This window comes from Epinephelus fuscoguttatus, linkage group LG2 (assembly GCF_011397635.1).
Source record: "Epinephelus fuscoguttatus linkage group LG2, E.fuscoguttatus.final_Chr_v1".
Taxonomy (NCBI): Eukaryota; Metazoa; Chordata; class Actinopteri; order Perciformes; family Serranidae; genus Epinephelus; species Epinephelus fuscoguttatus.
The window spans coordinates 14,159,083-14,172,465 of NC_064753.1; the positions used below are offsets into that span (position 1 = coordinate 14,159,083).

General features: G+C 40.0%; 1 long non-coding RNA gene across 1 annotated transcript; it reads right to left on the minus strand.

Moving 5' to 3' along the window:
- Window positions 1-2,480: 2,480 nt before the first annotated feature.
- Window positions 2,481-12,649, minus strand: LOC125904560 (uncharacterized). The gene is made up of 3 exons (XR_007451466.1): window positions 12,283-12,649; window positions 7,716-7,818; window positions 2,481-2,749 (listed from the first exon to the last, which is right to left on the minus strand). It is a non-coding gene; the product is annotated as an uncharacterized LOC125904560 (long non-coding RNA).
- Window positions 12,650-13,383: the final 734 nt, after the last annotated feature.

A 13,383-nucleotide genomic window follows, 5' to 3' on the forward strand; every position in this document is an offset into this window, starting at 1 on the left:
TGCCTATCTATCATTTTTTGCTATAGCACATTTCGACGTGGAGTCTGCAGAGCACAATGAATAACTTTAATCTCGTCAATTGTCTTTTCATCAGCATGTCTGAGATATAATTAAAAGGGTGTCAGACTGAGATGATCCTAGAATGGATCCGCTCTGCTTAAAAGCTGCAAAGACCAGTGTCTTATTCCAAAATGCTGACGTGAAAATTCAGCTGCAACAGACTTTGCAGCAACTAACTCACAGTGAGGAGTGTGGCAGTGGCAGACATCATCCAGCAACCAAAAGATCATAGGTTTGATTCCAGCACCGGCTAATTTGCGTCCATCAATAGTCGTGTTCTGTCAAAATGCCCTTTAAAAAATGCTGACTGCTTGCTTCCTAACTCAGCGTTATGAGAGCTAGGTGAAACGTAGAAAATCCCCTCTCATGAAAGCAAATGTTTTGGCACCAAAAATCCTGTACATTTTCATATTTTAGCATATAAAACATAAAAAGAGCTGCAGGCAAAAATGCTTAGTTGCAGGCACAAGCCACTGAGACTAAGAACATTTCATCGTTTTTAGATTTGATAGTTTTACAGTATATATGCAATTCATTCCTTGCTCTGTATTTGTAGGTTTTGAGATGCAGTGTTTCAAGCCAGTAGGTGGGAACTGGTTTTACTACTGTTGCTTACATCATAAACATGCTCTCAATCCTTTCAGAGACAATGAGCAACTTTTTTTTTTACTAGACAGAGACCTATCTCTACACTCTTGCTATTCAAAATGTGGAGCAACTCAGAGTAATGCAAATGTGTTTTTCTGGCAATAAAATTGGCCACAGTCTAGTGATTTTTATTTTTTTTTAAATGCTGGGTTTTCCTTCCCCTAAATCCCATGAACCTATTCCCCTGTTCATCTGAATCAAATTTGATAGCTATTGTGGAATATGCATTATCAAATGTATTCATTTCGCACCAGATTTTCTCTAGCTGACAGGAATTAGAATGAATATATGCTACAAAATGTGATTCTTTAAGGATTGGCTCCATTGTTTTCCTTTTTATGCCTTCCTAACCGAAGAGGATAGAAGGTATTGTGTATGTATTTGTTTAAGTGGTTAAGGTTAGTGACAATATATTTATGCATGCACATAATTCATACTGGCTCCAATCCTTTCTAGAGCTGTGCATGCCTGTGGGAAAAGGGCTTCTTGGGCCTGACTGAGTGAGCATCTTATTCAAATCTCTGCAGTGAATAACTCCATTGTCTGTTTCAATCCAAAGCTGTGATAAATTGACATTCATCATTTTTGCCCACCAAATGTATTGTTGAAGTTACATGACATTTTATACTAGTCATCAATAAGGATGTGCTGGCAGTTCTCTGGCAGTGGCCAAGTATTTTATTTAAGGATATGTAGAGTTTTCAGTACTTTTCAGAAATGTGGACTTGAGTCAAAAATGTGATGACTTTAAGGCCCAGACACTCCAAACTGACTTCAGAGAACTAGTGGTGACAAGAGCGTGTTGAAAGGACAGAGCATATTTACCTACGTCACTTCCTCTCAATTTTAGCTTTGTTAACATTTCTCACTTCCGTTTCTCTTCTTGTGTGCTGAGCTGAACAATCAGAGTGATTTCATTTCGCCAACAGGCCCCACTTTTGGAGAGGATTATTCGTCATGTTTAACCTGCAGAAAAAAAGGCAAATAGCGCATTTTAGGGCCGACGGTGTGGGACACACTGCACCAACGGCGGCAGCAGACATTCACCAATGACCCAACTTTAAGTGACAACCAACCATCAGCTTGATGCATCAGGGCTTTTAGACTCCACAAAATCAAAAGACTTGCAACTCGACTCGGACTTGAAACATCAATGACATGACGTCACTTCATCGACTTGAACTTTAGCCTTTTGCCTTGATACTTGTTACCTTATCTCCAAACCCAAAGATTAAAGTATGTTAATAAAAACTGTGCCAGAGATCAATTTGTTTCCCCTCATTTTCTAAATCAGCTAACGTTAACACTGTTCTCAGCAAGTTGACACCTTATTCTCTTGATCCACTTTGAACAAATCCAACAGCATCCAGTCAGGAGAGAGCTGCAGGAGAGAACTGTTAAGAGCTAATGTAATGTTACTGAAGGTCAGATGGAAAAATGGTACCAAAGATAATATGGTTTGTGTACAAAAACTATGCAGTGGTGGACAAAAAATCAACTGCAGTTTGCAAAACGTGTGGGTCAAGAACTAACCTTAACCAATAAATACAAATTCTGAAGAAGCATTCATGATTTTTGTAAATTTAATAGATTATTATTTTGTAAAATGACATTACATGACTTCTTTAGGACTCGAAACTCAAAGTTGAGGATTTTGCACTTTCAGCCTTGTCTTTGGACTTGAATTGGGTCTTGAGTGCAAAGACTTGAGACTTACTTGTGACTTGCAAAACAAAGAAAATATAAATACATGTGATATTTCAATACAAAATGAAAATACAAATGTCTAAATAGACAATAAGTGAATGTAACTGAGCTCCATTAAAGACAGAGATGTATTGTCCTCCCAGTTTACTTACTCAGGCGTGTGCGATGTAAATAATGCGCCTTTAGTTCACAATAACCGTTGTTAATCCTTTTCCATCCCAAATGACTAATCATCACTGTGGGCTTTCAGATAAAGGAGAAATGCCATTAAAATAATATTTTGAAGTGCATCTCCTCTCAAAGGCTCAGGTGGTCCTGGGGTCGGAGTCCTCCCCTGGGGAAAGAATCTTTAAAATCAGTTTCAAAACATCTATTCCTGTGTGTTGTGTATCTTGCAGTGAAGATTCCCTTTTAAAGCACAGAAATGTAATGCACTTGCATTTCTCACAGATTCAGAAGAATGAAACTTCTGTTTTTTTAAGTAAACCAACATCCATTTAATGTTTAATAGAACAAGATTTACACTTAACCAAAAACACTTTACCAGTGCTACTAGTCTTTGTCTGTTTCTAAAGGATACATTTTGTGCTGAATAAGAAAAAAACATATGGGTATGAAAAAATGTATGTGGCACCCAGCATGCTCAGTGAGGAGCAATGCAAGCTGAAGGGGAGGAGGGAGGGTGAAGAGGTAACACTTGTTGCATGTTTGCACCATGTCTCATCAAATGATCAATGTCCATGATGCTCTGCTGAAAATGCTACGTTGGTATTTCAGTCTGAAAAGGTTGTCTAGGACACAAAGGGCATAGCCGTTCCCAATCTGAACACCGTCTAAGCAATCGTATATGCTATCTGTGTCTTGGCAACACTTTATCTTAAGACCTCAGTAGCCGAGTAAATATGGTAGTTGTAAAGTTGTATAGTTTTAATTTTGATTTTTTTAATGTTTTTTTATCTGTAAAGGTGATGGATGTGGCAGCATGCTGTAATCATGTCACTTTTGTAAGGTGGTCGAGTGTTCACACTCAGAGGGCCCCATTTAGATGGTCTAAAATGCAAAGCGCCAGGCGTGTAGCGCATGGGCGTGTCCCAGTCACTTACTAGTTAGACAGTGCGTTTTCAGACTGTACGCCATGGCTGAGAGTCTAAAAGGGTTGGACTTACTCTGTGAATTAGTCATGGGTGTGTTTTGGGCGTATCATTCAATAAGCCAATCAGATTGTCACCTCTCATTCCCTTTAAAAGAGGCGCGATTGGAGGGCACGGCGGAGAGCTAGTTAGATGGCGGACCTACCAACTGGAAAGAGTGAGCGTTTTACAGCTGAGGAGACGATAAATGTATCTCTATATCGACTGTCCCGTCACATCTGATGTCAAAGCAGATTGGCACCGCTTGGCACGTTTGGCACGCGTAATGGAAACCCAACCTGATTTGATTAACACAGCTGCAAATTAATAAGTTCACATCCCTCTCAGCCAACCTCAAACAGCCACAGCATCAGATAGGGAGTATATATTCAGCATCTGTCATCTTAGAAAAGTCAAAAGAAAAGAAACAGAGTGAGACTGCGAGAGAGAAAGAGAGAGTGCGCGCACGAGAAACGCTGTCAACAAATTGTAAATTATTCAATTTATTTTATTTTAACCCGGGAGGTTAGAGAGCCCAGCTCCCTCTCCAGCATCCTGAACCCTTTTACATATGTGTGGCTGCTTCATGTGTGTCTGAGCAGAGTGCACATGCGTTGTGCACCCGCCTAGAGACGCATATTACTAACTTGTTGAACAGCGAAATACTGCGCCGTTGACTTTAGGCCAGGTTTTTGTTGGTCACTGGCGCATTTGCTTTTTACGTCATCTAACTAGCAATGTGCCATGACTGCGCCTGACCGCTCCTCATTTTTAGACCAACACACCCAGAGAAGCGCAAGTTCATTTGCTAGTTAGACGACGAGGGCGCAGGGCGTGAAAATGACAACTGCGCCTATGGGGTGCCGTTTGTAAAGTGTCTCACGCTGAAAATAACATCAACATTTTGCCACATTTAGCTTCAAACAATGTTTAAAAAAGTATTGTGATTTTTTTAACGTCACCTTTTACCACATTTACAGCAATATTTGTTAACTTAGAAATATATTAAAAAGTTAAATCTAAATATTAAATGTGGCACCTAAATGTTAAATGTTAAATCTAAATATTAAATCTAAATCTAAATGCTAAATCTAAATCTAAATCTAAATGTTAAATCTAAATATTAAATCTAAATCTAAATGCTAAATCTAAATCTAAATATTAAATCTAAATCTAAATCTAAATGTTAAATCTAAATGCTAAATATAAATATAAATATAAATATAAATGTTAAATCTAAATATTAAATCTAAATCTAAATCTAAATGTTAAATCTAAAAGTTTTGGGTGAAACTAAATATTTAGCTAATATGCAAATTCACACTGCCGGTCACCGGAAGTACCAAAATAAAAGCTCGAGATGGTCAGACTGTTTATAGAATCAAATAACGAATTAAAACCAACTTATCGGGGGAAATGGACACTTGAACATACATTAGCGTGATAATAACTACCTAAAATAACAAGAAACGTGTTTGGAGAAATTTTATTTCACGTGTACTTTGAGTTGTTAGTGTCCCTTCGGAGGGATTAACAACCTAAACTAAGCTAACAACCGTCAGTTCTTAGCCCCGTTAGCAGTGTCTGTAATGACTCATTAACTCGTAAACGGTCCGTGAAAAAATACTTTTTCCAGCGGATGTCTTAGTTACAACATGATTGAGCTAGCAAAGCAGTTTTGTGTTGCGATGTGTGGTATTTATTCAGTTTTGGGAAATCACGATGTCTAGAAAGCACCAGTGGCGCAGCAGCAGCAAAGCTATCAGGGCGTCATCTGTTAAATGTCTCCCATTGTCGGATACATTAAACTACTCAGTTAGCTCAATCAGGTTCTAACAAAGACCTCCGCTGGAAAAAATATTTTCTTCACGGACCGTTTAGAGTTAGTGAATCATTACAGACACGCTTAACGGGCTAACAGCTAACAGTTAGCCCGCTAATCTCGATAACCATGTTATTAATTTCAGACCGTGATAGTAATGTTTGTTCAGTCATAGTGTTTATAGGCTTTACAAACACCAGATTAGTCTAAACGGTGATACAGTGACGTGAAAACGTGAGATGTGCATATATATATGTTGCTAAACTCCGCTGGTTTTCTACCTGGAAGTATTTGTAAACAACAAGGTGATTCCCTCAGAAGGGACACTAACAGCTCAAAGTACACATCAAATAAAATTTCTCCAAACACGTTTCTTGTTATTTTAGGTAGTTATTATCACGCTAATGTATGTTCAAGTGTCCATTTCCCCCGATAAGTTGGTTTTAATTCATTATTTGATTCTATAAACAGTCTGACCACCTCGAGCTTTTATTTTGGTACTTCCGGTGACCGGCAGTGTGAATTTGCATATTAGCTAAATATTTAGTTTCACCCAAAACATTTAGATTTAACATTTAGATTTAGATTTAGATTTAATATTTAGATTTAACATTTATATTTATATTTATATTTAGCATTTAGATTTAGATTTAATATTTAGATTTAGATTTAGCAATTAGATTTAGATTTAATATTTAGATTTAACATTTAGATTTAGATTTAGATTTAGCATTTAGATTTAGATTTAATATTTAGATTTAACATTTAACATTTAGGTGCCACATTTAATATTTAGATTTAACTATTTAATATATTTCTAAGTTAACAAATATTGCTGTAAATGTGGTAAAAGGTGACGTTAAAAAAATCACAATACTTTTTTAAACATTGTTTGAAGCTAAATGTGGCAAAATGTTGATGTTATTTTCAGCGTGAGACACTTTACAAACGGCACCACATATGCGCCTGCATCTAAATAGCAATGACACTTGCGACATGGATTATGCGCCCTCCGCCGTCCGCTTTAGACCGTCTAAATAGGGCCCAGAGACTCAACAGCAGACAAACTGCAGAGGCAGGAATGCAAAAGTCGCAAAAATGACAGCTGCCAAAACATTTGAAACTGATCACAAAATCTCACTGTGCAGGATTGTATTAGCCATGAATGCCTCATAATGACATTATTAAAGAAAGAGATGACAACACTTAGATTGTAGCTTCTATGCAAATGTTGACACTGGTGGTGCTTATCTGCATCAATGCAGAGCCTCAACACTGCGTGTCTTGTCTGAGCAAATAGTTACCCTTTCATTTATTTACACTTAATGTTAGAAAGCTAGATGTGTATGGTGACTTCCTAGTCTCAGTGTTTTGCACTGCTACAACAGTGAGGCCTGCATATGTGAGTATGTGCTCATGCTGCTGTAGTTGCTGGTTTATCTTTAAACCAATGGCATATCGACAGAATGATTGTTTTTTCTGAATCAGGATGCATTTATTTTAAGATTTTATCTAGGGATTTGAGGGTTAATGTAATGAATATAATTTGTACAGGACTTGCCACTCACAGTATTCATATCTGAAAAGCTGGAACATCCAAACATTGTAACTGGTGTGTTCGGTGGTTTTCATATACAAACACTGTACAGATACTAAAGATCAATATCCGTAGCTGGTGCAACATGTTGCATTTTTCAATATGCAGCTTCTCTCCAGTGCCGCTGAACCTCCACAGACAGAAACTCACCCTTTCCTCTTCACTCATACATCTTTTATGACAAAATTCAAGCGCCATACAGGTGTTTTTGTGCACTTTATTCCATTTGGCTGAAAAAGTGCACTGTGGGCTGTTCTGTGAGTTGTTGTGATGTGCTGTGTTTATGTGCTGTGGGAACATAGACTCTCCAGATTTGGCAGGTGTCTGATGAACAGCAACCTTTGTGGAAGAATCTTTCAAATTCACATAATCCTTTTGACAGTGGCCATGTTTACTTTTTGTTTGTTTTCTTGGTTTGATTTTCTGACAGCATAGCTTGTGAGTGCAACGATGTTTGACTTTTGACTCTCAAGTGTGGGATGTTCCGGAGAGTCACAGCAGTGCATGAATGCATCACAGACAGAGGACTTACTAGAAGTGTAGTTTTTCTCTCCTTTTTTTTTTTTTTTTTCACAATAGTTGTACTTTTTCGGGGTTCAAGCTCGAAGGGCTGAAACCCTATTGTTTTTGCTTTGACTTTGCTTAGACACACGTCCATGTCCATTGTCTTTGTATGTCAAAAGTTTTGATCCTACCCAGCTTTAAAGGAAATGGCCAATTTAGAATGAAAACACAGACAGTACTTACTCACCCTCATGCCGACAAGAAGTCCACTGTAGTTTTTTAATCCACAAAACTTGTTCGGGGTATCGGAGGATAACAGCTAGCCGGATTTTTCTACACACTTGAAAATTCTGGAAGAGATAAAGGAACCTGGGGAGTGCCATCACTTTAACTGCATTCATACGGCCTATCATAGACAAAGGTAGCAGCCTCCAGGTTTCAATATTGGATTTTAGTTTTTCCAGCATGTTCATATAGTTCAATTTATAAATCAATTTGGGGTCCTTGGGGATAACCAATCCTAAATGTTTAATTTTGTCTGTAACTACCTGGAAGGGCAAATTATTAATAACATTTGGGCTGAAGTTACCTTTAAGGGGCAAAAATTCACTTTTATCCCAGTTTACGGTGTAGCCAGAGAGTTCACCAAAATTTTTGATCAGTTGTAACAGAGGAGGCAAGGATTCATCAGGATGAGAAAGAAACAGGACCACGTCGTCCACATAAAGCGAGATGCGATGGCCAACTTTACCTAGCATTAGAGGAGCAATGGAGGGATGGTTTCTGATGCTGGTAGCTAGGGATTCTATCGCCATCGCAAAAAGTAACAGGCTTAGAGGGCAGCCTTGGCGACAAGACCAATGTAATGGAAAAGCAGGTGATTTGTTATAGTTTGTGATGACCGAAGCTGTCGGGTGGGCATACAGCATCTCGACCCAGGAGGCAAAATTGTTGCCCTATCCAAACACCTTTATCACTGCTTAAATGTACTTCCATTCAACTTGATCAAAGGCTTTCCTCGCGTCGAAAGTGGGAATGGAAATTTGGGATTTTTTTGTCATATTTGGAATACATCATTCGCCTAACATTGAAAAAGGAGAATCTTCCTGGAATGAACCCAGTTTGGTTGTGGTGGATATTCTTGTTATGCACTTGTTAAGTCTGTTTGCTAGTATTTTAGTAAACACCTTAAGGTCACAGCCGAGGAGCGCAATAGGACGGTATGAGGCGGGGTATATAAAGTGAACTGAATATAAAGAGTCAGGGAGATGCCCAGTTGCAACAGAATGATTGAACATCCTTAGCATGATAGGGGTAATCTTGTCTGAGTATTCTTTGTAAAACTCTTTGTTTTTTGTGCTGTATTAGTGGTAGTCTTTGAAGTGTAGAGGTCTTCATAAAATTTGCAAAAGGATTCATTAATCTCTTTTGGGTCCGAGGAGATATTACCTGATCTTGTCCTAATCTTATGGATCACTCGGTTAGCTTGAATGGTTCTGAGCTGACAGGCTAACAGTTTGTCTGGCTTATCAGCCAGTTCAAAATGTTTTTGTTTGACTTTTAATAGCATTTTACTCACTTGGTTGGAAAGAATAGTGTTATATTTGAATTTAAGCTTCAAAATATCATTCAGTTTTGAGGGCGAGGGGGTTGTTCTGTAGTCTCTTTCAAGGACCAAAAGCTGAGCTGTAATTTCTGATAATTCCTTCAGTCTGTCCTTTTTCAACTTGGCCTCGTAAGCTATGATATGGCCACGCATAACAGCTTTGAAAGCTTCCCACAGAGTGGAGTCAGTTACATTATACGTGTCATTGTGGGATAGATAGTCTGTTAGCAGGTTAGCTATATGCTGGTGAAAGTGCATATTGTTGAGTAATAATGGGTTGAATCACCAATCAAATGCTGGTTTTGCTCTGCCTAAGTCAATTTTTAGTTCAACAGGGCTGTGATCTGAAATTAAAATGTTATGATATTTGGTGCAGGTTACATAAGAAGTCAATTTGGCATCTGTCAGGAAATAGTCAATTCTAGTATATGATTTGTGTACGTGCGAAAAAAAAAAAAGAGTAATCTTTGTCTGTTGGGTGCTGCAACCTCCAAATATCGATAAGATTCATACATCCAATTAGATTATTTAGAGTAATAGTGGTATTAAGGTTCATTCTCACTGCTGCGATGCAAAAATGCGGGACGGATTTGCAGAATATTCGCGCAGCGCTTTTCTGCATTTAAACCATACACACAGGCGCGGTACGGACGCAGTGCGGAATTTTGCGTTCTTGTGTTTCAAGTCTGTGCAGTGTGAACGGGTGTGGGTGAACATGGACGAGAATAGCAGCAGTGGCAGCAGCGAGCTAGCGTTTAACAAGCGTCAGCATCAACTTTCTTTAGCACTCTCACCGCAGCCACCAAGCTGGACCATGGACTGCCAGACGTTGTCCTTTAATTCATTGTTCATAAAATCATCCTGTCTTTTATCAAAAAGGACAGGTGCTGTGAAACAAGTTTTATCAACCTTTCTCCCATACTATCCTGCCTGACTGGATTTTGGACTCTCCCGGTCTGTGCGACATCACTATAAGCAAGCAGTTTCATTGGCCGAGCTGTGTAGTTCCGCCGGTGAATTCCGCAGGGTCAAAGTCTGGGCCGAAACTTTTTTCACCGCATGAAAGTTCCGCCCCGGTGTGCAAACTTCTGTAAGAACCCATGAAATGAGCTTTTATATTTTTCCGCGAGAATAATCCGCGTGGATATTCGCCCTCAATGAGAATGGACTTTTAGAAGAAACTATAGGGCGGGTGGAAATCCTATCAGTAAAATAGTCTAATATAGCATTGAAATCTCCACCTGTGATCAAATGGGTGGTAGAGGAGTCTGGAATAAGATTAAACACTTTTCTAAAAAAACCTGGGTCATCAAAATTGGGCGCATTTATGTTCAAAAACATTAAAGAGGCAACAGATAGGATTTGTTTTTTGTTTTTTTAGCTTGGCGCCACCTAGCGTCAGCAGTGTTGCTTGCACTGTCGCAAAGACCACATTGACCGTGGGATCAGAGATAATCAATAAAATGTAGGCTGTAAAGGCTGTATACCTCTATGTATATGTAGAATGAGAAGGTGTGTGGACACTCTACTAAATAAATGAGTAAAGAGACCGAGTAACAATTATCAGATTTATCTGAAGAAAAAAACAAATAGTAATGCAATTATACCAGAATGCACAGTACCAGTACAAACAACTCACAGTAAATTATACCAATATGTACAGTATCAGTACAAACAACAGTAGACACGTAAAGGATAATGTATAGTGTGCTGGTGACTGTTGAAAAATAACTCCCGACACGGGAAATGGAACCCCGACGCGCAGCGGAGTTATTTTTCAACAGTCACTGGCTCACTATACATTTTCCCACTTAGAACATGGCTTACTACTAAAATATTCAAATGTTGCAACTGGCATCAATATTATTAAACTGCTGGCAGTGTATTGACAGAGGAGAGGCGTTCACCAGACAAACTGGAGCGGAGGAGAGGAGTTTACTCCACTCCACATCACTGTCCGAGGGCTGCCGTAGAATGGCAACGAGGATGTCAGCCGACCAACACTCGCTACCTGGTCCCTGGTTACGGCGATTGGGATGCTGGCCAGCTAGGAATGAACTAGCAGCCAGTACAGTACAGTCCTCTCTCGTCTAGCTAACATTTAGCCGTGTTACTTACTGATCCATTAGAAAGAAAGCTAGCTGGACACTGGTGTTGAAGCCTCTTTGGTCACGGAGCTCCCTCCATCTCTTGAACGCCTGACTGAGGTTTACTCTTGTTTTTCCTTTTCTTTTATCACTTCTTTTTGTGCATCCTCGCCTCCTCAGACAGAGGAGCTTGTTTTCTTTTGGGAGGCGGTTTTTCACTTGTCTCCAAACTTTGTCAGTCTGCCATTGTGCTCCTGACTCAACTATCTCATGCCCAGTTCCTCATAAGGACCAGCTCCAGTCCCTGATTGGCCAGCCGACCAGTTTGGCAATACATGACGCGTTTCCTGCCGTAAAGCAGATTTTTTCCGCGAAAATTTGTCCTCGGTGGCAGAAGGTTATTACAAAGATTGCAAAGCCATTAAGTAACCTATGTAAACGCTGATAGTCTGATATTACTGTGGCCACTACCCTGTGCAACCCACATTATTTTCATAATGATATATATAGGCAAAAATGCTGTCTGTTGCTTCTTTAAATGCCGTGACAAAATATGACCCGTTTCAATAAGATAGAGACCATTCGTATCAGAGATGGTTGAAATATATTCAAATGGAATGTTAATATGGCTACACCTCTGGCGTTAGAAGAGAATGTTGTTGACTGATAGATTTGAGACACTCAGCTACATTTTAGCCTCCATTGCTCCTCATGTTTGATACGCGTTTCTTGTAAAAAAAAAAAAAAAATGTCCCCAGATAAAGATTTTAAATGTTAAATTTTTAAATTGGTCCCTACACCTCTGACGTTCCAGCTTAGCAAGGTTAGACTGCCGCCTTGTGGCGAGGCTGGAAAACAACTAGCAGCCATGTATAAACATTACCAGGATATTGCTACATGTGTCCAATAATAATGATGCTGACACTGAGTACAAGAGCAGAGAAAAGAAAAGAAAAGAAAAGAAAAGAGACAAAGCAGTGGAAAAAAAAACCCCATAATAATCCCCAAAGGAAGCAGAACATGAACACCCCCATAAACACTGGGAAACAGCTGATTAACACTACAAGGAAAAGTCCGACGAGGCTGATTTTGTAAAACAAAGACGTTACCAGGTTCGTTACCTTATCGGCGGGCTCTCCGAACGGCACCGTCCACCCTCAAGTCCATGACGCATATTTTTGTAAGCTAAATTCGGCAGAAATCAGTTCAAAGTCAAGGTGGGAAAACAGAAAACAGCGGGTTGGTCTCACGCAGCATCTGTGGAAACATCAGCGCGGTGATGGGTCCCTCGCTGTACGGCGGTGGACACAACACACCTGTCTATGAATGCCTCGGCCTCAGCAGGCGACTGGAATACTTTCTGTTCAGTTCCAACAGTGAAAATCAGACGTGCGGGGAAGAGGAGACCATGTTTGATTCCCGCCTCCCTCAGCTTCCTTTATACTCCGTCAAAGACACGGCGCTTCTCAGACACTTAAGGTGGGAAGTCCGGGTAGATGCTGATCCTGGCACCGCTGAATGACAGCGGGGATTGTAGACGGGCGACTTTGAGAATTTTCTCCTTCTCTGGGAAGTGATGGATTTTGGCATCACGGTTCGAGGTCGCGCCGACTGCGCGCCTATCCGGTGCACCTGGTCCACTTTGGTTTTGGCAGGAGCTCGGCCGTGAACTGCGTCGGATTCCCCTTCTCCACTTTCTCTGGTAAGCCCGTTATTTTAATATTTGACCGTCGTGAACGGCTTTGGAGGTCGATTAGATTGCGCTTGGTGGCTGTGTTGATTTCCATCAACTCCTAGCAGCGCCGCTCGAGCTCCGTGATGCGGGACTCGTTCGGGACTTGTTCCCAAGTGGGAAACATAGAACTGGGTTACTCGCATCGTTGTCTTCATCAGCGGTAAAAGCAGCTTTAGCGTCTTTTTGGTGGAAGATTTTGGGTTTGTAGGTTTCCCCTTAGTTTCTTGTCTGCTGGAGTTGCTCCTGGTTGGATTTTTGTGATGCAAGTGTGGATTTTAAAGGGAAATTTCGGTTTATTTCAACCTGTCTCCTATCGTCCCAAATTTGTTTCAAGTGACTAGTGACGAAATATAATACTTAGCATGTTAGCCGTTAGCCTAGATACAGCCAGGGCTCATTAGTAGCGTCAGACCTGTTAAAACGTAAGTGAACGGGCATCCCTTCAAGTGCAAAGTTAGTCCACTAACTGTTTATCCCTCTCACTCTG